Consider the following 25,777-nt stretch of genomic DNA (forward strand, 5'->3'; position numbering starts at 1 on the left):
TTCCTTTTAGGCACAAGTGTGTTACCTCAGTCCTCTCCTGTGCTTCTAGGTAATCAAACAAGTCACATTCGGACACTTAGCTAATCCATAAACTGTGCTGTAGAGAGTTTTCAGTAAAATTTGATTTGGGGCAGGTGTGGTTGTACAACCTATAATTCCAACGTTTGGAAGGCTGAGATAAGAGGATCTCAAGTTCAAGGTCAGCATGGATTACACAGTGAGTTCCAAACTAGCATGGGCTACATAATTGCAAACACTTAAGCTTACCTCCTTCTGAATTAGTTTTAAAATAGCCCTGCAAGAAGGCCTTTATATGATCAGCCCTGACACATATCCAATATCACTGAAGACAGGGATAGTAAAATGCCCTTTTTGTAAAAACTTGTCTGCTCAGAGGATTTATATCAAGAATGGAACTGTATGAGGCTATTATTTTTAGTATTGCTAAAATTACTTCTTAGGAAATTATTTCAGTGGCTTCATCTCAGAATATAAAGGCCTTAATGTAGAAATATCATTTTATATTCTGCTGTTACGCTGCTGGCTGGCCAGCAATTGGTTTGTTTATGATCATCTGAAAATACTAAAAACACTTTTCTCTCCTTTTGCCTTTAAGTGATTAGTAACTTTGCTTTGACATTTGAGTTTTTCACAAGATAAATATATGCAGAAAAATCAATTGTCTTGAAAAACGTTTGTTGCTTTAAAAGTAGAGATTGTTTTAAATACAATATTCTTCCAAAAATCTTTAGAAACTTTAATTTGTCTAATACCAATACAAACCTTGAAAATGTGTCACTCCAATTCTATCAGCTCCAAGCTTGTTTTTAAAACGCACTTATATATTTTTCCCATCCTCTATAAATTCGTTCTAAAAAGTTAAGGGTAGCCTTAAACCTAAAAGAGTTTGCATTAACTGTCATATTTATAAAGATAAATTATTCAAAACAAACAAGAATAGGTGACCTTAAAATCACTTTTACAGAGAAAAATACATTAATTACAAACAGAAAATGCAGGACAGTTCCATATTTTCTCTTTGCTCATCCCAAATGATCATTCCTACCAACTGGAGGTAACAAGACCTATCTAGCAGACCACAGGATGGCAGAAGGAAGGCCAAATATATTGCAGATACTTTCAAGGCAGACACATACCTTATACATTCAATATAACTAGTTATTAGTAAATTAACATTAGAGTTATATATTATATACTGGAAAATCCAGGTCTTGAAATCTGACATTTTCTCAAAGTCAAGTTAAAATTGATTTCAAATCAATACTTATTGAGTACTTGAATGTAATATAATTGATTCAATATGATTAGTCTAACATATAAACCCACTTCTTGATTTTTTAATCTATTATCATGACATATATATTTGCTATGATACATGCCTTACACTTATTTTATCATTAATCATAATAACAACAGGAGCCCTGGGAGACAAGGAATATTACAGGAAGTTAAGAATAAGTAAATAAATAAATAAGATGTGGGAAGTTAACACACCTCACAAGACTTGGTAAATAATAATTCCGTAGTCTCAAGATATTCCTGAAACATACAAGATTCACAAGGGCCCTCCTCAAGGTTATATAAGAAGCAAGCACTTCTGGGGAGAATAGACTCTCTCCAACCTGTAGAGTTACCTGCAAGTTTGCGCCAAGAACTGCAGGGATGCACCTTTTAGGTGATGCAGCTGTTTTGAGTCCTCCATGTTCACATAAGTAGCTTCTCATACATGCTCCTGTAAGTAGCTTTTCAACCATAAGCCTATAGTAATCCCAATAAACGTATTTGTTTACCAAGTTAGACTTCGTTTTTATGGTCTGTAGTTGATGCTCTGTCTAGAATAAAAGTCGCACAAGACAAATAGCACCTGAACAAGGACAGACAGAATCAAAGATGAGTTTGAAGTGGAGTAGTTGCATGCCTCCTATAATGGGTACTGACACATTCAAGTAAGGCTGATCCATAAGGGCAGAGCATCCACAAAAGCAATCCTAACATGATAACCTTTCCACAGATGGTATTGGATGATGTGCCTCCTTGCTATAATGGTTGTTACATGCTCCCTAAGATGAGTGATAGGACATACAGTGAAGGCCAAGCCACATTTGAGTAGAGTGCTTTCAGGGAAATCCCAAGGCAGGCACCTTCCTTTACCTGTGTGTTGATTTGAATAAGAATGGCCTCCATAGGTTCATATATTTGAATGGTTAGTCACCCGGGAGTGGCACTATTTGAAAAGATTAGAAGGATTAGGTGGTACAGCCTTATTGGAGTAGGTATGGCCTTGTTGTAGGAAGTGTCTCACTGGGTGTGGGCTCTGAGATTTCAAAAGCCCATGCCCGGCCTAAGAGCGCTCTCTCTCTCTCTCTCTCTCTCTCTCTCTCTCTCTCTCTCTCTGCCTACAGATCAGGATATAGCTCTCAGCTGCTGCTCCAGAACCTGCCTACATGACCCCCACTATGATGACACTGAGTTAACTCTAAAACTGTAAGCAAACAAATTAAATTTTTTTCATAAGAGTTGCCTTGGTTATGGTGTTTCTTCACAGCAATAGAATGCTGACTAAGACAACTTGGTTGGGTTGGCATATCTCCTTCATAAATAGGGACTCCACCAAATACCTGATAGATTTAAGTATTTTGCTGTCTATAAAAGTAGCACATATGACATGGAATCCTAAGTAGGCTGCAGCATTGGTTGCACAGCTTTTGTTATGAGCGGTAAGATATACAACTGAGGCTCACCAATCCTTAAAGAAAGAATCTGCCCACATAAAGGAGTAATCACAACAGAAAGGGCCATACAATTGGTAGACTCTACGTTAACCTCTAATTGGACAGGAAAAGTAGAAGAAAAAAAAAAGCAAGATGAGAATTGGAGTTTGTGATTTGCCATTTCTTAGACTTGAAAAGATGCAATAGAAAAAGAATACAAGTTAGATTTGGGGGGGGGGAAACATGGGAATAAATAGATAGCAAGGAGGTATATGGCAAGCTGGAAGTGACAGAAGATACTCCTCAGGCCCAACAAGAAAGGCAGAAAATCTCACAACACAACATGCAGATGGAAGCTTTCATAATGACCTGGTGCAGGAAGCCATGATAGTTGGAGAATAACCAGTCTATGAGCTAATTGAGTTAGGAAGAATTTTTAAGCAAAAACAGGAAGAGCCTGTGCTTGTGATGCTCTGGCACCTGCAGGTGGATAAGATCAAACTAAGTACTGTGAAAGCAGAGACAATGAGCAACATGATGAGACATATCTTCTTAAGACAAAGATGTAATCTGAGGCAATACAAGGGATTTTAGTGCCTGGTGGACTGACTTGTATGAGACACTACGGATGCGTATGGCAACTGGTAGCACCTATTAACATCGGGAATTGGTTACTGGTAGGGCTCTTTGTCCACTGTCCTTTCTCCATGCTAGAACTGTGCCTGGTTTGAGCCTGTGCATGTCTTGTGTATGCTCTCAGTCTCTGTGAGATCATAGCTGTATCAGTCCTGTTGTGTCTGGGTGATGCAGTTTCCTTGGAGTTATTCATTACCCCTGCTAGGAAAGAGAAAATCAATTTTCTCCAATTGAGCATCACTGCATATATCAACCACACTCAAGGGCAGGTTCCATGCCCAGGGATAGTTGGCCAACACAAAATAGGCTGCATGGGAGAGGGTTGTTTGTATTTTGTTTTGTTTTGTTTTGTTTTGTTTTTGTCTTATTGAGACTTTTAAGTTTGCTTATCTTGATTTTCATTTTTTAAGAGAGAAAAAGAAAAATAAGAAGAGAGAAACAGAGAAAGAGAGCATGAAGATGGGTGTGTAGGGAGTTGGGGAGGATCTGGGAGGAGTTGGCAGAGAAGTAATAACATAATCTAAAAATATTGTGAAATAATTAATAAAAAATCAGAGATTGGAAAACCATTGAGAAGGGACAGAGATTACTGAGGGAATGTAGTGTGAGAGAGGCGGTGTTTAATTCCTAGGTCACTGGATCTGATGGGATTATGTCCAGAAAAGAGTTTAAAACAGGTTGGAACCAATGTGGACTTCAGGGGCTTTGCTGAGCCCTATAGTGGAGCATCGTCTTTATGAGGTAAGAAACATTCTAACAAATCTCAATAACCTTGACTCTCCAGACCAGGTGTGTAATACACGAAATCAGTCAAGAGGGCATGAAGAAAGTCAAAGAAGACAACATGATCTATCCATGTCACTTGAAGGCCAAAGTGGCAAGTTTTGTGTTGAGCTACTTCCTATGGGGAAAATTGACAGAAATCCCAATGCTGTGCTGCTAGGATTCAGAAAGGCAACAAATCATGGCAGAAAAGATGAACCTATCTTAGAGGTAGACAATCATCCCCTCAGACTATGTGATATGAAGTGTACTGGAGGTAAAGATTGTCTCTCCAGCCTGGGGCCCTTTTAGCAAGTGTAGCTGATGAAAAGGCAAGGGCCACAGTGCTGGCACCGAGTCTGTCAGAACTGACAAGCCACATCCATCAGCAGGCACAGCACAGCCAAGTTCTTTGACCTACGCTAGACCAAGCAGCAAGGATGAGACCATTGGGCATGGGTGTCACACAAGAACACAGTGGCATACCAGCACCCCAAGGAGAAGGAGTGAGACGGCCCAGGAAAAAAGTCTGTTATTTTATAGGTCTAGATAGGGTAATGTCTCCTACCCATGCTGATATACCTAAAATGCTCTTTTGATGAATAAGTGGTAGAAGTGATAAGATCTTCCCGTGCTGTATTGGACCTGGCTCACACTTCTTTTTTAGTATTCCACTGGCCACCTAAGGCCCATTGGAACTTAGTTGGAATAGAAAATGGTGGGCTTTCAGAGACCCTCTGTAAAAATGTTTCTTTAGAAAATGCTAATTTTTGAGTTTAGATTTGAAATAGCAATAAAGGTGACAGTTAATGAGCTTAAATAAAGGCACACTGTGTGAGTGGGAAAAGACACCAGAACCTTTCGTTTCAGTTTCTTAAATGAAAATACCAAAGAGGTGGGCTACTTCCCTGTGAGTTGTCAGCTAAGGAGGCACCAGAGGCTCCCAGAATGATAAAAGCTATTGCTGATGCTACTGCTTGCTTGCCAGAACTGTATAGTAAGTCCCTATTGCCGAATTTACCAGATACTTGGGCTTCAAGATGTGGAAAAACCAAGCCAGACTGAACTAGAATCAATCAATCTCTCTCTCTCTCTCTCTCTCTCTCTCTCTCTCTCTCTCTCTCTCTCTCTCTCTCTCCCTCTCTCTCCCTCTCTCCCTCTCCCCCTCCCTCTCTCTCTCTGCTGGATAGCTTTAATAATATTTGAAGGCATCATACATGCCTGCTGGTAGACAATTATCACTAACAGTCCTACTTGGATAACAGTCCTGCTTGCTATCAACACTCTAGGCAAGATGTGCTCACTGGCACAATAGTAGGACAACTGTTATTGGTTGTTTTATTATTGGATTTCAGCCCCACTCCATGGAAGGGAACTAATATCTGGTACTGTATGCTAGGACAAAAACTCATGGCTGGGAAAAGTCATAGACCACACAATGAGGAGGCAATTGTTATTATTTTGTGAACAGTTGTGATGTGGCTGACAAATTTCCTTTCTAAATATGTGTGCTTATATTTATAGATCACTGTCACTACCAGCATGAATAGGTCATGGAAAGAAACTCCTTTTTTGCAAAGGAAAAAGTACTACAGAGACTAATACCCAATCAAGCTCTTAAAACGTCATTGTTGTAGTGTCATAATTTTCCAGTCTTTTGCCATAAATGGACAAAAATAATAAGATGTTTATAAACTCTACCAAAGCTCAGAGAACATTTCAAGAAAAAGGGCAGAAAGAACGTAAAAAGCCAGAGGAAGGAATAGAGTGTTGTGTAACAAATCACCTCCAAATTGAAATACTCTATTCTGGAGGAAGGCTCATTAAGATTCAGGCTTACAAAACTTACAAGGCTCAGGAAGTAATCAACTTACCAGTCTCAGAATGTTTCTAAAACATAAAAGGTTCAAAAAGGTCCTCCAGAAGATCATATAAGCAGTAAAGGCTGCTAGAAAGAAAAGACTCTCCCTCGCCAAGCTGCCTGTAGGTTGTGCAGAGAGCTCCAGGGATGAAGCTTCCCTGAGTCATCACTCATGCTGGAGGGGAATCTTCCACGATACGGCTGCATTATATTCATCCATGCTCTTGTAAGTAACCTCTCACCCTTAATCCTGTAAGTAACCCCAACAAACTCATTGATTTACCACTTTAACTTTGTTTAATTGTCATTTTGTCTGTCGTTGGTTCTCTGGGATAGATTTTCCTCACTTCTTCTCAGGAAAAAAACAAATCACACAATTATAATACAATATGTATAACACAGAAGCCAAATATGGTAGTATACAAAGGCAATCCCAGGACTGGTGGCTGAGCTGTGAGTTCAAATTCAAATCCAACCTGGGCTACTCAAAAAGACCCTGTCTCAAAAGACAAAAGACAAAAGCCAGGCAAGATAGAGGGCCTTTTATAAGGAAATGAATCTGGAACAAGAAAAAAGGGCTTCAGGGAGGTAGCGATGCTAAAATGAAAAGCGAGGTGTGTTGTTTTGTTTTGTTTTTTTCACTTTTAGATTGCTGGTTGTCACATGCAAACCTGAAGCCAGGCTGTACCCAGAATGGTTTCTTCCTCAAAAGTCATTTTCCTCCGTATATTTTGCAGAAAATATTTAGTTTAGGAATTTGCCCTCTAACCTCACTTTACCTCCCCTTTAATTGCATCAGCTTTCTTCCCTAATTGACTTGCCCTGATTAACACTTTGTTTTCAGCATCCAGACATGCATTAGGACATATTTAGCCCATGATGAGAGTACCAAGCCTTTGGGCCACATTCAGATTGAGAATTCACTTGAAAATCAATCTTGTAGAACTCAATCAAGATTTAGTTCCAAAACCACCATTCAACTGAAGAGGCAGCCTAGAATGGAAAAAAAAAAATCTTTACCAATCATACATCTGACAGGGAGTTAATATCTAGAATATTCAGAGAACTCAAAAAACTAGACATCAAGAAGACAAATGAACCAATTAAGAATGGGACCTAGAACAAAATAATTCTCAAAAGAAAAACACAAATTGCTGAGAAATATTTTTTTTTAAGTTGAACATCCTTAGACATCAGGGAAATACAAACCAAAAGTTCTTAGAGAGTTCATCTTATTTCAGTCAGAATATCTATATCTATATCTATATCTATAGATATACATATACATATACATATACATATACATATACATATACATATACATATACATATAACAGCAGGTGCTGGTGAGGATGCGAGGGGAAAGGAACGTGTATTCATTGTTGGTAGGAGTGCAAGCTGGTACAACCACTATGAAAATAAACATGGCATTTGTACAAAAAGCTAGAGATAAAATTGCCACCGGATTCAGCTTATACTACTCTTGATTACAAACACACACATATAGGTAGGTAGGTAGATAGATAGATAGATAGATAGATAGATAGATAGATAGATAGATAGATGATAGAGATATCTTACTAAAGAGATCCTTGTTCATCCATGTTCATTGCTGTTCTAGTCATAATATGCAGGAAATGGAAACAGTCTAAAAGTCCATAACCCAATAAATGAATATTAAAATGTGGTACATTAACACAGTAGAATATTATCCAGCTGGTAATAAAAATGCAATTGTGAAATTCATAGGTAATTTAATAGAACAGGACACACTCATCCTGAATAATATAACTCATACTCAAAAAGACAAACATCACATTTTTTTAATCTCATACATGGATTTCAACTTTTAAGCTTTAGCTATATGTGTTTTGTTTGGAGTAGCCAAAGAGGTTAGGAAAATAGTAAGGGACCACAGAGGAGGAAGGAATCTTTCAAGCAAGAGGAGACAGGCTATATAGTGTTCTAAAGGAAGAAAGAGGGAAAATAGATGTGCTGGCTAGTTTTATGTCAACTTGACACAAGCTAGAGACATTCTGGAAGAGAGAATCTCAATTGAGAAAATGTCTTCACCAGATTTGACTGAGGGCAAACCTGCAGTGTGTTTTCTTCACTAATAATTGATGTGGGATACCACAGGCTGTTGCCCATGGTACTCCTGTGGTGGTGGCGCTGCAGGCTGAGCAAACCATGAGAAAGCGAACCAGTAAGCTGCGCTCTTGCATAGCTTCTGCATCAACTCCTGCCTCCACATTCCAGCCTTATTTGAGTTCCAGCCCTAACTTCCCTCAGTGATAGATTGGAACTATAAACTAAAATAAACCCTTTCCTCCCTGGGTTGCTTTAGGTCGTGATGCTTTAACACAGCAGTAGAAACCTTAACTAAGGCAATAAAATATGAAGCATTAAATGGTGTAGGGGATGGGAAGGAATACTAGAGAAGAGATCTAGGGAAGGAAAACAACACTAAAAACATTTTGAAAAGCTGTACGGAAACCTATTACAGTAGAAGCCTCCGTGTGTGTGTGTGTGTGTGTGTGTGTGTGTGTGTGTGTGTGTACATATACATATAAAAAGATTTTAAATGAAGTTACCCTATAATGGGGGGACAACATTCAAACTAGATACCACAAGCTACCAAATAAAAAACTCAGTACCAGGACAGGTTACCTCTTTTTGAGTTGTTAGCCAATAGGGTCCCATAAATCCACAAGCATTATAAGCTATTGTCATTGGTTACCCTTCAGAACTTGACCATAAGACCCTATTGCTGAACATACCACACATTTAAATCACTCACATGGAGAAACTGAGTGGGTATTACCTTGGAAGCTTCACTTTTACTGACTGGCTTTCATGGTGCTGGAAGATGTTAGGCACATTACTGGTAGATAAAAGTAATCACCAACATCACCTGTCCACAAACCCTTTAAGTTACAACAATGAACAAGATATGTCCACCGTGGAATGAATGTTGGTGGGACAAACAACCATTTCCTTCCTGGATTTAAGGCCTGCTCCACAAGACAGAACCCATTCCTGGCACTGTTAACAAGGCTAAGAGCCTGCAGCCTCATTGGTCACAAGTCCTAGAGGGAAAACCACTATTACATTTCTGTTAAATGGATATAGTGCAGAAACAATTCCTAATGACTTAGTACTATACTCACAGATCAGTGCATCGCTCAGCCTTCAAAAGAGAATCTTCTTACTGTAGATAGCAATTAACGAAAAGAACCACAATTGGCCAGCATGCAAAGACTAAGAGACTATGGAGTGTTCAGCCTTATATAGGAATCTATATCACACCCCATCCCTCAAGGCTCAGGGATCTTCCTGGAAGAGGAGGTAGAAATACTCTAAGAGCTAGAGGTGGTTTATAACTTCAAGGAAAGTATTTTTCCAGATACAACAGGGCAAATAAATAAATAAACTCACAGCAATTGTGACAGCAGACACAATTCTATACAAGCTCAAGCCAGACAAAATCCCAGCATGGGGGAGAGGGATATAGTCCCACCCTTAGCTGAGGAGCCATTGACATTTGATAGCTTCTATAAATGCAGAGTCAGTTTTCTTAGGTAGTATGACCTCTGTTATGTCTACCATTCCAAAGGAGGTCCCACATCAAAGAGTAGTTGGATAACACCAACTAGACTCAATGAGGAGAGAAGAGGGAGGAAGAGAAAATGGGAGAGGGAGATGTTGAGAGAAAAACCACTGGGTTTTTCTGTGACATAATATTTAACAACTTTATAGTGCACATTATAGTAATTCAATAAATGCATGAAATGTCTAATGATCAAATCAGGGTAGCAATTACTTCCATCTCTTCAAATACTACATGGGTTTAGCAGTGACTATCAACAGCCTCTGGTCTTTACATACACATGCACACATATGTACTCAAACATACAACACACAAACAAGGAGGGAGAGACAGAGAGACAAAGAGAGAGAGAGAGAGAGAGAGAGAGAGAGAGAGAGAGAGAGAGAGAGAGAGAGAGAGAGAGCCAAAGCTAAGGAAGAAAAGTTAGCAACAGTTATGCCAGTTATTAAATGGGCTGGCTTATTAAATTTTTCTAGACTCATCTGCTTGCATGCTCTAACTCTGGCATTCTAAAAGGGCTGTACATGTACTGAGAGACTAAAAGCAGATGGTTCCACATTCTGAGCATAGCATCCCCTCAAGACCCTGAAGGCACATTCTTTAGTGGCTGGTACCAAAGTAACAAGATATAATTCTTCCCTTATAAACAAGTGGTAACACTTCACCAGTTTGGCTTCAACCTGCCTGAAATGTGTTCTGGGAGGGGGAGAGCCCTGCACTTTAATGCTCTAATTATCTTAACATTAATTAATTAATATATCTAAATGCTTTGACTAAATCCCTTTAGGGGATTTTTTTTCAGAAAAGGACACAGTAATGTATTATGTATCTAAAATGCATTTTGCCAGCTGGAGTGACTTGCCCAAAGACTCTACCTTGGAAACAAAAGAGGAGAGGAGACAACCCCAATGTAAATGCAGAACATAGTGGGCTCATTGGTACACCTAGGTATTGCAAATCCTAGGGTGGCTGAGGCAAAGGGGTCAGGTAGTTCAAAACCAGCCTAAGCTACACAGTTTAAAACCTATCAGAAAAACTAAAATCACAGTATGATTTATTTTTAGCAATCTACTTTTGAAAGCAGAAAATCACCCTCAAGATAAGCAGCCATCTGTGCACAAACCACCACGACAGAAACTCAATGAGCTCTTCCTTTATCCTTGTTTACATGACAACTGTTATCACTCTCAAGTGGACCTCTGTGTCCTGAACCCTGAATTGGAAAGATTTGTGTGGCAAAATTTTATAAAAAAAAAAAAAAAAAAATCATCAGTCAGCAAAGTAGAGGCTTTGAAATCTCATTTAAATATGCTCTGTTTCTCTAGTGAATGAAACACATCGTCTAATTTAAACTCAAAGAAAGCTTAATTAATTTAAATGCCACCTTGATTGCTTCTACTATTGATCCAGTGTGAGGATGCACTAACTATCTGAAGCAGTTGAAGCAGCTCTCTGCAGCACACACTATAAAAAACACAAGATAATATAATAGAGCCCCGTGCTGTTTCAGGTTGGAAAAACTCTCACACAGTCATGACTACTGGATACAATTATGGAGCCTTGACTACTTTCATTTACAACTTTTATTAGCACACATATTGTCTTTTCAAAAGAAATTGTCTTACACTCAACGTATTTTCCCTGACAAAAGAATTACAAAAAAGGCATGAATGCTCAGAAGTTTTAGTACATTATCTCTGTCAGGCAGACCACTTTTTTCTCTTTTCTTACAAAAACACCTTATACATTTAAGTGAAAATGTGCTGCCCAGAAACCAATTATTCAGAATATTGCAAAGAAAGATCATACGTTTAATAAATGTGTCTTTTAGTTGTGATAGGCAACTGATAAAATGGGACACTAGGTGATGAGAGCTTTTTATTAATAATTCTATTACTATTAGCATGCAGGTACACTGGCTTTGAGAGATGGATGCTTTTTAGTTACTATAAATAATGGCTGATATTTTCAGTTATGTGGTTACTGAGAAGAGCTGGAGTCTAGAAGTCTGAGCCAGGCTCAAAGTAAAGTATTCCAACTGGAGAACCAGAATAGAGACCCAAAGATCACTAAGAGACCATGTCCATAAAGTCTAGTCAAGATGTCAGAACATGCCAGAGAGGCAGAGAGGCAGAGAGGCAGAGAAGTGTAGGCTGGAAATGTTGGCACAAAATAGAAGGTAAGGATTAAAAGAGTCTGGAATAGAATGGTGCTCAAAGCCTCTCTGTGTACCAGGATGCCTTTTTAAAAGTATCCACATCTTCCCTCAGTGAGTGGAGAGGGTCTATTACACTCCTGGTCTATTACACTCAGAGCTACCTCATGCAGGAATAGCTCACAGGAGCCTCAGCTTGCTTTGATGGTCTTTCTTTTTCAGTTTGTGGATCCATGCTGAAGTCAACTTCATTTTCACAGAAAGAACTGGATATCTTTATCAAAATGATCTATAATTTTCTCAGAGAATAAGGTTTTCTTTTCATATGCATACTCTTCCATTCTAGGAGAACAGTGAACTCCCTAAGAACCTTGCTTATAAGGTCCCATGAAGCCCCTTTCTCTCCTAGGGAAAAGAAATGCTGAGCCAGTCTTTCTCATGAGATTCAAACTGAAGGTCCCTGTTTCTAATTTTGCAAGCAGGAATTGGAGTTCCAGTAACTGCCTTTATGCCCACTCTTTCAGCTTTTGTTTTTGTTCCAAAATTTAGAGTGAGTCAAGATAGCCAAATGCATCCTGTGTACACCAAATGAGCAAGTTCTCCTATATATATTTCGTTGAGCTCTGAGCAGCAGATCACTGTAAGAGGAATGTGCCCGCAGGCAAGTTACTACTGGCTTGAGAAGGTTTTCATTAGGAAGAGCAACTAGACTGAAAATTCCTATGCTAGACTTTACTTCTCAGAATTTTCCAGGAAAATAACTTCTAGCAAGATATGGTAGTTCATACTTTTAATCTCAGCACTCAGACTGAGATAGGCAGATCTCAGTAAGTTCAAGGCCAGCATGATTTCCATAATGATATCCTGCCCAAAACAAAACAAAACAAAACAAAACTTACTCATGGACAAATATAACCACTTACAGGTACACAAGTACAGGACAAAAACATAACTGACTGAAAGGTGAGTTCTGGTGCCAAGATAAAAGAATCTACCATGGATCCACAATGAAATTTCCACAACTGAAAGCTACCGGGACAACAATGTAGTTCATGTTTCCTGGTTTCCCTATGGATCCAAGTATCAGGGGCTACCTGCCCTTTGAGATGGACCCAACCCTTTCTCTGTTGCCTCCTAGTAAGTAACCACAAAATAACTAGTATATTTCTTTTCATCTATGCATTTATATAACATAGCATTTATAAAATAAGATTATTTATTTTACATTCAAACACCTTTAAAGACATAGTTAGGTTTGATGATCACATTCTCTTTGAAATACAGACCAGCTTTTAAAAAGACCTTCCTTTTGAAATGCACCAAAAATCTAAAAATTAATATTTCATCAGAGAGAAATCTTCATTTAAAGTACAGACAGACTATACCTTCTAGAACATGTACATTTTTAGAAAAATGCCCAGTGTTGGAACACGGTCCATGAGTGAAGCTGTGTGAGGAGAATTTTGAGAGCTTGTGAGATAACTCCAAGGAAACAAGGCAAGAGTCTTGTAACCTCTATTTCTCCATAACATGGGTTGCTCTAGGAATGTGCTTTATGCCTTGCCAGGTGTAATAAATAGGAGTGAGTTTACTTTAGATTACCCATTATTATTCAGAATGATGTTTCCAAGAACAAGTTGTCCTCATGACTATATACAGCCTGAACTCATGTGAACTTTGCTCATGACCTTGCTTAACCCTCAGAATGCCCTTAGAATATAAATTGTCTGATGCTCTGAATAAAGTTGGCTATTGCATAAGACTTTAGTCTGCCTCATTTTTAGGCTCCCTTCTGCCAGGTTCATGATGCCAACTAGAGTAGTAACGGTCCAGGACATATAGACATTGAATATATTTACTGATTTTGTTGGTAAAATTGAAAACGATAGAACACTCAAGTGTTCATTGGTCTTGTAGCTGACAAGGAAGGAATCAGTTCACAAAATCTCCTGCCTTTAACAAATAAAGTTTATAGATGAGCAACCAAGGACTAAGAATGTTAAGTCTCTTGCTCAAGAACACATAACTAATAAGTTGAGAAATAATATGTCCCAGGCTCCTAATACAGTGCCTCTTCAAAACTGTTGCTTTATGATTAGGTATTGCTAGATAAAACATAAAATTTGTGATTGCACAAGTATATTTAAGTCATCTCTGCTTTGGAGAATTATCTTTCTCTAATTTATTAACATTTATTTGGCTCAAAGAAAGCTACAACAATATGTATTTGACTTCAATAATGAACAATAGACATCTGCTTATATTACAAAATTTCTTGTACTCTACTACAGAATGAAACCTGTACAGTAGACAGAGTAAGATAAAATGAGTTGAATTCATAACTTCAAGCTAAGAAGTGTATGAGGCCAAAGGAAAAAAAAAGAAAGAAAAGTTGAAGGTAAATGTGAAACAAGACATGGGCACCTTCACTCATAAGGTAAGTTTAGCAAGAATTATGAAAATTTTGTGATTACAGATATACAAACATAAACTCACAGATAAGTATTTTCCTTGTACTCAATATATATCATAAAATAACCTGGAATCTGTCGATGATTGGCATTCTTGTATCTGTAGGAAATTGCATTCCAAGTGAAGAATAACTATCACAAAATTTCATTCTGTGATTGCAGATTTTCAAATGCTAGGAATTCCCTATACTCTTATATTTACATTTTAATTCTATTTAGGAGAAAAACGCTCCGGTTAGTTTCATATACCTAAACTTTTGTTAAGTAATGATTCTGAAGAATGGAGCTTTAAAAGCAGATTGTTTTTATTTTTATCACCTAGACTAGAATTCTCTTGGAGCCATTACTTACGCTCTCCACACAAGTAGACAGAAAATAATTTGGCCTATACTGCAAAGCTTTTTGGGAACAAGATGCCTTCTGGGACCACTGAACTCGTAAAGGATATTTGTCTCCACTGCAAATGGCTCTAGAAATTCATGCTTTAGTGGCGATGGTCCTTGAATTTATGCATTTTTCTGGCTTCTCCCTCCCCATCAGGATGTCAACTGTTAAGCACACTATTTATAACAACACAAAGGAAAGGGGGTGGAGAAGTTTGTCTCTAAGGTCTTTTTTTATGTCATGCTTCCCTTTTTTTCTGATATGCTTCCACATCCCAGGTCACACAGATGCTTCAGGCTTCATGGCAAAACCAAAGGTCACCTCGACAAGGAGAGCATTTGGTATCTCACTGGTGGAGAAACCCAGAGATAATCTCCAATGTGGGTAAAGGTATTTGTTCAACAGGCAGATGTGTGGTTTGTTTGCTTTGAAATTCTCTTGATTTTCCTATCAGATATTCTATCACATGCAAACAGCATCAGGCATCCTTTTCATTTGAATTTCCCTGCCTTGGGTATCAAGTTATAAACAAGAAAACCTTTGGGTCCTGTTTTGCAAACAAGAGCACTCTTCCACGAGCTCTTCATGAGAAAATGATGCTTGTGTTATGGTTCAAATTCGTAACTCCAGCACAGCAGGAGGCTATTAAGCCATCATGACCAGACGAGGGCAACATTTATCTACCTGGGAAGATTTAGCAAAGTAAAGGTGAAAACACTGAAGTTTAGTTAAAAAGCAAGCAGGAGGGGAATGACTATTGAATGTTTCCTAATGCTACATTCTTAAAAATGCAAATTTGCTGCTTCTGTATGATATAAACATAAAAATCAAAATGATAGCTTGTTGATACAGTTGGGGGCTCCTCAGCTATTGGTTCATAGTTCATGTGTTTCCACTAGTTTGGCTATTTGTCCCTGTGCTATTTGGGCCTGGCTGTAGATCTCTGCATCTGCTTCCATCAGTCATCAGTCATGGCTGATATGTAAAATTAAATTAAATTATAAGATTAAAAAATAATAAAAAAAGATAGCTTGTTGAATTTGTAGGCAAATTCAGGTGAACATACTCTGTCTTTACTTCTCCATCAGTAAAATATATATTACCACATTAATTTCATGATGAATCTTCTAAAGTCTTTAAAAAGTTTTGGCCTAGTTCCTTGCTTCACACCAAATGACAGAGAGCCAAACATTTATTCTTTCAAAAATATTGTTAAAAATCTTTTTCTATGTGCCAAGAATTCTACTGTGCTTTAGAAACACAAGTGTTAGGGGAAAGAAAAAAAAACAAAGCAAACATTATTCTCATCAGAACAGAGTTTACAGTCTACTGAACAACAGCTGAGTGCAGATAGAATCATCACTGACTAGCTGGTTCCTCAGACAAGAATGGGAATTAGGAATCCATGCACTTAAGTTTACTTGAATAAGCATGTTCTATTAATATGTCAAGTCATTCGTCTGTTCATGCACAGTACTCAAATCTAGTTTCCAATTTTGACATTCTTGTGCTCGCACGTGATTCTTTGGTGACGTGGCTTTACTTTGTCAGAGAGCATGTGCCAAACTTAGCTTGACCGAAGAATCAAAGCTAGGCTCTGAGCCTATCATAGCAGATTCTTCCTGTGGCTACTCCACATTTAATCACAGGCTGCCTGGGAAAATTTCCTCGAGTGGCAATATTTTAACTGCTTTCTCCCATTACTCTAGCATACCATAAGTTTTTTTTTTATCTCCTTAAATGATCATAAGAATCCTTTCATAAAGATTTAAACTAAAATTGAAATTATTTGCATGAGCTTTTAGTAACCCACTCTTTCATGCAGGTCCCTGAGCACTTCCTTTCACTTCCATCTATTCCAAACAGCCTATTTGGTGGGCATCCTGTGACCAATCACCACATGAAGCAATCTTAATGTGAATAATTGTATCCAAGTTTTTTTTCAACTAACAAACTCAGTAAAAAGAGAATTTACTCTGCCCACTTTCTTGCCTGAAGACAATGTATTTGAAAAATTCTTATCCAACTTTTTACATATTTTCTCATTTGTGTGTGTGTGTGTGTGTGTGTGTGTGTGTGTGTGTGTACATGTGCACCATGGCTCATGAGTGGAAGTCAGTCAGAGGACAGTGTATTGGAGTTGAGCCTTGTCCTGCACCATGTGGATCCTGGGGATATAAGATCATGAGGCTCAGCAGCACAGCAGTACCTCTATCTACTAAGCAATCTTACTTACCACCCCATCATCAAAATTTTGACTTTTAATTTTGTGAGTGAATATTTACTGAAAGAAAAAAGTGATCATTGCAAATAATTTGATGATGCAAAGTCCTCAGATTCAAAATCTATCAATATAAATGGGCATAAGTTCAAAACCATGTTTAAAATATTATATAAAATGTGATTCATACTTTTGTTATCTTAATGTTTCTGATCACCACTTTTGCAGTAACTCACCCAGTCACATATATAAAACTAATGTTTGTTCATGTGTCTAGTTTTACTATTATAGAGCTATTAAATATTAACTGACAAAAGCAACTTAAGGAAGGAGGTCTTCTTTTTGCTCACAGAAAGCAGTCCGTGTTGGAGGAAGCCATAGGAGGAGGAGTGTGAGGCAGCTGGTCAGGAAGCAGAGAGATGAACTCTGCTGTTCACCTTAGTTTCTCCTTTTTGCCTTTTTACTCATTCTGGGATCCCTACACACAGGATGGTACCAGCCATAGTCAGGGTAAGTCTTCCCGGTTACAGTCTCTAAAAACACCCTCACAGACATGTCAAGAGGTGTGCCTCCCAGGTCAATCCTGTCAAGTCGACAATGAAGCTCAGTCGTCCTAACCCGTTCAGAGTAGACATGCTGTCCAAACACATCACTTGAATTGAAAACACTCCACGCTTGCCACCCCTCAACATTCTGTGAGCCTCTCATAATGCAAGATGCATGTAGTCCAACTGTAAGGGTCTGCAACATCCCCAAAGCTCTAACACTGCTCAAAAGCCAAAGTTTCTTTTGAGACATACAACAATAATAGTTAAAGAAAAGTAAACAGCAATAGCAGTGACACATGAAATTAGAAGGAGGGCTTAGATGTGGAGGGAGGAGGGTGAGAGAGGGAAGCAGGCTATGGTAACAATGAGTTGAAGATGATCCAAGTGTATTATGTACATGGATGAAATGCCATAATGAAACCCGCTCCTTTGTACAACTATTAAATTCCAATAAAAACAGGGGAAGAAAACTTTTAGCAAGCTAGAAAAATGTTCACCCTGGCAATAAGTTACAAGTGTGTGAAGCATCCCTCTAAAGTCCCCTTTTGAGAAAGGAAAAATAAAGGCTCCTTATCTCTGCTTCTTTGGGGATAAAATAGAGAGGATATCAAGATAGGGGATGATTTCTTTGAAAAGACAGAACAGGTACTCACGGGAACAGCTTGGTGAGTTTTACCGTGATGTAATTGAAAACTTACTCGTGCAGAGATAGCAGGGTAAGAGAAAAGTAAATGTCAAGAGGAAGTAAATACTTGCCCCATCTGTAACTGAAAATGAACTGATACACATCGTAAAAAAAAAAAAAAAAAAACTTCAGAATTCAAAAGGGAAAAGACAGGTGGCCTAATAGGAAAATGAACATAAAACACAAGCAAGAATTTTGTAAAAGAAGAAATATGAGTGGGGATAAGCAAGTAGAAAGGTGCGCTTGGTCAGAAAAAAAAAATGTTAATTCAGATACAGACAGAATTTTTCATTCACTAAATTATCAAAAATTAAAGAGTGACAATTTGAAGAATTGGCAAGAGTATAAATGAACAGAAATTTTCACACATTTTAAATGAAGAATTCTAGGGAATCTTGATGCAAAGGGTGATCTTTTTTTTTTTTTTTTACAAACAATGGTTAAAATGTACTTACAAAGAGAGCTAGAAATCAAAGATAACCTTAATTCCATCACAGTGACTGAAATGATTCAAATCTTAGCTATAGGCCCTGAAAAAAAAAAATCTATGTCTATTCTCCCTTATATCCCAGGAAAAGTGTCTCAAGGTCTCTAACTTAAGATGTAAAGGAATAACAAGAACCCTCCCCTGGCTAGACTTAAATATCAGTTTGGGACGCTATCAAACTGCTACCTCATCCATCTCTTACTAAACAGCCACGTCCCCTAGGTAGACCCAGCACCAGCCCCTTGCTTGCCTCCCTGGGTTTGCTGTTACCCATGGCTGAAGTGAATTCTCCATAAGCTGTGATAGTATCCTGATACTAGTATCCTGATAGTATCCCGACGTTGTTAAGAAAACAATAAACCTGGAGAGCCACTTTAATATTCCACAGTGAGGGAGCTTTTCCAAAAAGTCAGACTCCTATTACTCAAACAAAATTTTAAAATACAAAACACATTTTTAAATTCTTACAGCTAGCCTTTATGCCTGCACCCTACAAACAGAAGTCCGTTTCTCTGCTAGGCTGGTTCAGCGACAGATACAGCACTTGCCTACCAAGCATGACGCTAGTCTTCCCATCCATCCTATAAGCTTTCCTATTGGCAGATCTCGCTGGTCAGAGGTTGCAGTCTATGTAGTCTGGCAGCTTTTTCCAAAGTTCAAGGACATGAATACTCCCTCCCCAGCGAGACTTCCTGCTCTCTACTTACCCTTATCGGGAGAATGTCCCTGGGCTTGGAAGACTGACCTTATCTGAAAGCTGTCTCTAAGCCTGGATGCCTGATTTATCTTTAGCGTGACCCTGGTCACTTTCCTGCTGGAAGCCTTACTCCTGCTACACATATGGTAACTAAGACTTGTACTAGGAGTTCTGCCTTAGGACCCTGAAGCTTTATGATAGGAGCATGCCACTTAATGCAAATTAGGTGATGCTCCAGCCACTGTCCCCAGCTTTTATATTCCCTTTTCTTCCTGGAATAAAGTCGAGTTGTAACACCTAACCATCTCCCTGGAAAGCTGTCTCTGCCGCCACCAACTCACAAGTTGTCCTACCCTGCTCACTCACTTCGGCTCCCTCCCTGCTGCTTGAGGACAGTGACCAGAGATCCCAAGGAAGAAGCAGAACCACATTTTCCTACAGAACAGTTTCAAATTCCTCTAGAAATAAGCTGTTTCCTCTCTTCCCACCTCTTATTTCCCCTTCTCAACAACTGCCTGCTTAGCCTAGCTGAGCTGCCCATCTCTGATCCCTACGAGAAAATAAGAACCAGAAGTGGATTCTGTCTGTTGGGATTATGGGTAGTTTTTCCATTTTTATTTGATCTTTAGTTCTACAGGTTCCTTTTACAAAGATGACTCTTTTAAACTTGCCATGTTTAATGTTGTAATGTGTCTTAACAGATCTAAGATCATATGCTATTATTTTCTCCTGCTTCTGCATAATTTGATATTTACTTTGCAAACCAAATCAGCATGATCTATTAGCACAGGTGATTTTCCTTTTTTTTTTTTTTTTTAATTTAAAGTTCCGCAGCTGCTTCCTGTAGAAAGTTAATTCCCGTGCAGGTGTCTTTGCTTAAAGACAGACTCATGACTCTGCTTTCCGGATTCTCCTCTAGCTTTCAGTTCTACTTACCTGGCACTTCTCTATGGAAATCTGAGGGAGGCCTTCTCTTCTCCCTTTTTCAGTAGTGAACGCACCACGTCTTCTGAAATATCTTCTGATGCAAATCCTGTCAATTACCTGACTCCGTGAGTCTCCTTACCAGTAAAAGGGCTGATACCAAGTGGAAAATAATCACTGCCCAGCACTGTCATCCTGTTTTTCAAACTCTGACAAAAGGATGGTCTTGAAAGCCTGCCTCAGCTAAAAGAGAAATACTTAATCATTTCCGTGGAGCTTTAATTAACATATCAAGAGGCAAGACTGAGGAAAAGCAGGAAAGTTCCCATTGGGAGTGTGGAGTATAGACAGAAAGGAGATGGGAATAGAGAAAAACACAGGTAGATAGATAGATAGATAGATGATACATAGATAGATGACAGATAAACAGATAATACAAAATATTTATAGATATATATTAATTATGACATTTTATATGTATATTGATATTAAAGAGGAGCAAATCAAGCAAAGGAACTACTGAAATATCCAATGTCCTTCTTCCCCACACCACAAGATTAGATTGCTTCTCTCACACACCCAGGCTCCAGCCTGGGAGAAAAGGAGGAATGGGAAGAAGCTGAGCCTGCACACTTACACAAAAGGGCTTCCTAAAGGATTCTGTTTGAAGCTGGCAGAAACTCAGAGCCAACTGATTGGAAAGTCATTGTTTGCTCTTTTATCCTGGTCAGTCAAGACAATATCCATCTAAAAAATAAAGTAAGCATTTATTAATCCCAGAAACATGTCTACTCAGTTGTAATCATTTGATTTATGACAAAATGGTACTAGAGAGCAGTGGAGACAAATGTTCACTCTGATTTGTATAGCTGGAATGGCTAAGCTACTGTACGGGAAAACACTTGATTCTACATTATTTCATTATATGAATATGTATTTCAGGTATCAAAGGAAGATATCCTTTACAATTATGCTACAGTAAGAGAGCCCCTAGTCATACGGATTTAATTACTATAAATTATACTTCAGCCACAAATACAAAACATATGCCATATTTCAAAGATTTACTACAATTTGCAAATACAAAATATGGATCAATATTTGTATTGAGTAAATGTTGGAATAATAATATTTGAGATGTATTGGGTAAAATAAAACACATTGTTAAAATTCACCTGGTTCTCCCTGTTTTGAAATGTAGGAAATCATGTGCATGCAAGCAACTCTAAAGGAACTCTTATATAGAGGGGTGTGTGTGTGTGTGTGTGTGTGTGTGTGTGTGTGTGTGTGTGTAAAGCAATAATAAAGAAAAAGAGGTCATGAGTTTGAGAGGGATGGGGTGGGGCATGTAGGGTTGGAGGGAGGCAATGGAGGTGGGAAATGATGTAATTATATTTTAATTTTTAAAATTGCAAAGAAAAGAAATAAAGGAGAGGACTTAAAAATAAAACTACTACAGGGTTCAGCAGTCCCACTACTGAATGTGTGTATACAAAGGAATGAAGTCAGCATTTGACAGCCGGACCTTCACTTCCTTGTTCATTGCAGCATTATTGGAACAGACAAGGCATGGGAACCCCCTGTGTCTATCAGATGAACAGTAAAGAATGTACAGTATATGCATCACATGCGCAATTCTCCTGCCTTTATAAAGAAGGAAATTCTACCATTTATGGGACTCTAAATGGCAAGTCTGAATGGCTCCATAAGGTATTTACAAATTACCAAACTTGCAGCTGATTCCTGCCCATCTCCTCTGCCACTGGTACGACCAGCAGCACCACGGCCACTGCTGCCTCTTCCCCCCACCACCTCTCCTTCAATGATTCAGACCCAAGCACAGGAATGAACAGACACGGCCACTGCCACCCTGGCTACCTCGTTCCCGCAAACTCATAGAAGCTGAAAATAGAATTGTGACGGGTGGCAGAAAATGGAGAGATATCGATCAATTGGTGTAAAGTGTAGTTCTCCAAGATGAGTTCTAGAGATCAGTTATGCACTAGAGTGTCTAATGATAACAGTATGAGTGTGGTCTACATTAAGAAATTCAGAGGACAGAGCTCATGTTAAGTGATAACACATTTTACTGCAAGCACAAACATGCACATGCAAAAACACAAGGAATTTTAGGAGATGAGAGGTTTGCATAATACTTTGATAGTGTAATTGGTATCAGGGACATATGTGAAGGCCCAAACTCATAAAATACATGTTAAATATGTAGAAATTTTGTATACCAATAAATCACAAAGCTTTTAAAATGCTGTTGTATTGTTATTAGGCTAGACAGTTTTCTTTGTGGAGGTAGAAATGTAGCTCAGTTGTCAGAACGCTTCTCTAGTATGCAGGAAGCCCCAGGTTCAATTCATCATAAGCCAAATAAACCAAGGTGGAAGTGAATACCTGTAATCCCAGAATTTGGAAGTTAGTGTCAAGAGAAGCCCAAAGTCAATGTTGTCTTCTGCCAAGACTGTGCAGGAAGGAAGGAAGAAAAGGAGGGAAGGGAAGAAAGAAGAAAGAAAGGGTGTTTTGACACTTAAAGCCTATGACAATTTCATCACATATTTAATGTTGGTTTTGTTTGTTCTAACAAAGAGAGTGTTTCATTTCAAATTGGGCTTGATCATTGGCTAAAATCCTTTCTTAATTTTGCATAAAAGTATTTGTTCCTATATAAAATCTAGTACTTTTAATTTGCTTAATTTATTAAAAAAATATAAAGTAAGACAAAGAAAATTCAAGAATTTGGGGATGCATACTAAGGATGCTGTAACTGAAAAAGCCCTGCTGGAATTCTGGTTATTTACCTGAGTGGACTGACAGAGATTCATCCCCAAGTGGCTGATTGACTATGTCTGCCTTTGATAAACTTTCTGCATTCATTTTATAGTTTACTATTAAAAGATGAGAAAAAAATTTGCCTTGCATATCAAAATAATTGCGTATTTAAGTTTTTACCAGGCTGCAAGTAGTTAATACTACAGCCTGCTTCTTTCTTAAGTCATTTCATCTAATCTAAGGAGACTCTTTTGACTCTTAGACATGACTTTTAAAGAAGCCAATATTTTTATTAACATGTCCATTGATTTCAGCACTCTAACCATATGGCAATAAATTCAAAAGTATATCTTGGTGTTATCAATTAACTTTTAGCCTCTGAATATAAAAACAGCATTTTCTTTGCATTTGGAATGAACGTGTTTGGTAATTGAAATCATAAAATTAAAATGCGACTTTAGGAAAGCCTCTTTAAAAAGAAGAATGGCTTAGCCAGTAGAGGCTTACCACCTGAGCACCATCCCAGTTCCCACCTCAAGGTGAACAGACAGAACAACTCCATGAAGTTGTTTCTGACCTTTACACACACACTATGATACATGCACACACCCACCACATATACACAGTAAATAATTCTATTATTATTTCAAATTTTTATAAACTTTATTATAAAAATCAAAGCACACTGAAATGAACCAGACCTGAGGCCTATATATCTCAATAACTTTTAGACACTTAGAAAAGCCATTCTGAAGCTGTGGAACTTCACACTGTCTTCCACATTTCCACTATGGAATGTATTTTTTTAATGGACTTACCTATCACCAAAACCAAAACGATCCATGACAGGGTTAGAACCAGAAAAATAATGTTTATACTCTGTTTCATAACCCCTGTTCATTATCTGCATTCAGCCCTTCCTCATCCCCTAATATCCACCCTCTCATTTTCTCTTTTCTATGTTATACATACCCACATGTATGTACATTTGTTTACATGCAGGAAGTTATTGAGAACGTTTTAGCTTAGGAAAATAACCATTGCGTCTGTGGCCTCACCTGATTTCTCAGTCCTGAGGAAATAGACATAATCCCCAACTTCCATAATTCTCAACTTCCTGTCCATAAAACATTTTTGTGTATCCATAAGAGAGTATCTTTTGAACTCCCCATACTAACTTACATAATTTTGTGTCGAATAACAAAATAGTTTATCAACAAAGTAAATGAAAGAAGAGCTACTCTCACTCGGAGCCTTTGGCCCACTCTCATCTGTTGGACTCCTTTCTTGTTAGACAGCGACAACAAAAGTTCAGCCCTGGAGAGAAGAAGGAAGAGGTGAAGTGAGGAAAAGGTGCGATATTTATGGGGGTGAGAGTTGACGTAAAGGAAATTCAGAGACAGTGATGGTGGAGGCCTAGTCGAAGCATTCTGCCACGTCCCAGGAGGGTTTCCCAAGAAGTCCACGTGACTAGGACTGAAGCATGATGGGAGAGAAAAGAATGGAGACTCCCAGAGAGCTGACCTCAAGACAGAGGATTTGTCTTGCATAAAGGTAGAATCGGAGTGATTTATCTTGGAAAGGGGAAAATAGCCTACCTTCTTAGAACTCCTCAGTGGGAAAAGAAATTATACTGTCACGAGCTTAAAATACCTGTCAAGAATATAGAATGCCAACCCTGGAAGTTGTGAAATAGAAGTCATAGGTCCATCCGGAGACATGGTAAAAATTGCATTTCTTTTTAATCAAATTCAAAACATGATCACTTTGCTATCATTCCAGTGCCAGTCATTGTGTTACGCCTGGTCACCTGCCCAACTGCTCGTAGGAGGGCCCTACACACATACGTGAACGTGCCAAGGCAGGCACAAAATCATTTTATTCTGCTTCAAGTGCTTGATATTCTGCTCAGGTACAGCTTGTAGTGCCTGTCTTTGTGTGTGTGATTAGCTGAAAATTATGTCAGCACAGAATTTGCCATTTTTAGAAAAATTCTTGCCAGATTACCCAGTGAGTTTAAAAGGACAAAATTTGCATTATAAACATTGCCACCATTGAAAAACTTCATCTTTTGGTAGTCATCAAGAACGAAATGAACTTATCTCTCCCTCTCAATTTCCAAAAGCTCCCAGTGTAACAGTACCCAGAAAAGAAAAGAGATTACCAGTGACAAAAGTGCTGAAGGCTGTCCAAAGGGAAAGGGAATTTTCACTGAGCGGAGGTCATAATGACTTGTTTTCTGAAAGGTACAGAGTGAAGCAGCAGCAAAGCCTGCTGGGAAGGTGCTCGCCGGTCCATCTAAAAGAATCCAGACAACACCCAAGTGTTAAGATGAGAAGTAAAGAGGGTGGTAATGAGAATAGAAATCTGCAGGGTCTATATTTACCTGATCCTCTGTTCTCAAACACTGCGCATCCTCTGAGAGTCACCGTGATTGCATGCACAAGCCACGACATCTGCTGAAGAGAAACTGATTCACCTCACCCATCCTTTAAGGAATGGCTTTCTCAGTTTTCCCACAGCCTACACCTCCCTGCCTTCTACAAAGAGTACACAGTCATCACTTGCAGACTTTACCTACACTTGGCTCATGAGTATGAATTCTTCCCCCTCCACTATTTCAGGGGGGAAAAAAAATCACAAAAGCAAAATCTATAGCAAGTAAACAGAACAAAGAAATTAATAATTTGGAAACAAACATAGAAATAAATAGAAGATAAGGTTTGCAAGATGAAAAGCATTCTGCCCATAAGATTAGAACAGGAATCTGTGACTACAGAGAATGTAAAATATCATCTTAGAGAAATAGCATGATTGTTGCTG

This window comes from Peromyscus eremicus, chromosome 14 (genome assembly GCF_949786415.1).
Source record: "Peromyscus eremicus chromosome 14, PerEre_H2_v1, whole genome shotgun sequence".
Taxonomy (NCBI): domain Eukaryota; kingdom Metazoa; phylum Chordata; class Mammalia; order Rodentia; family Cricetidae; genus Peromyscus; species Peromyscus eremicus.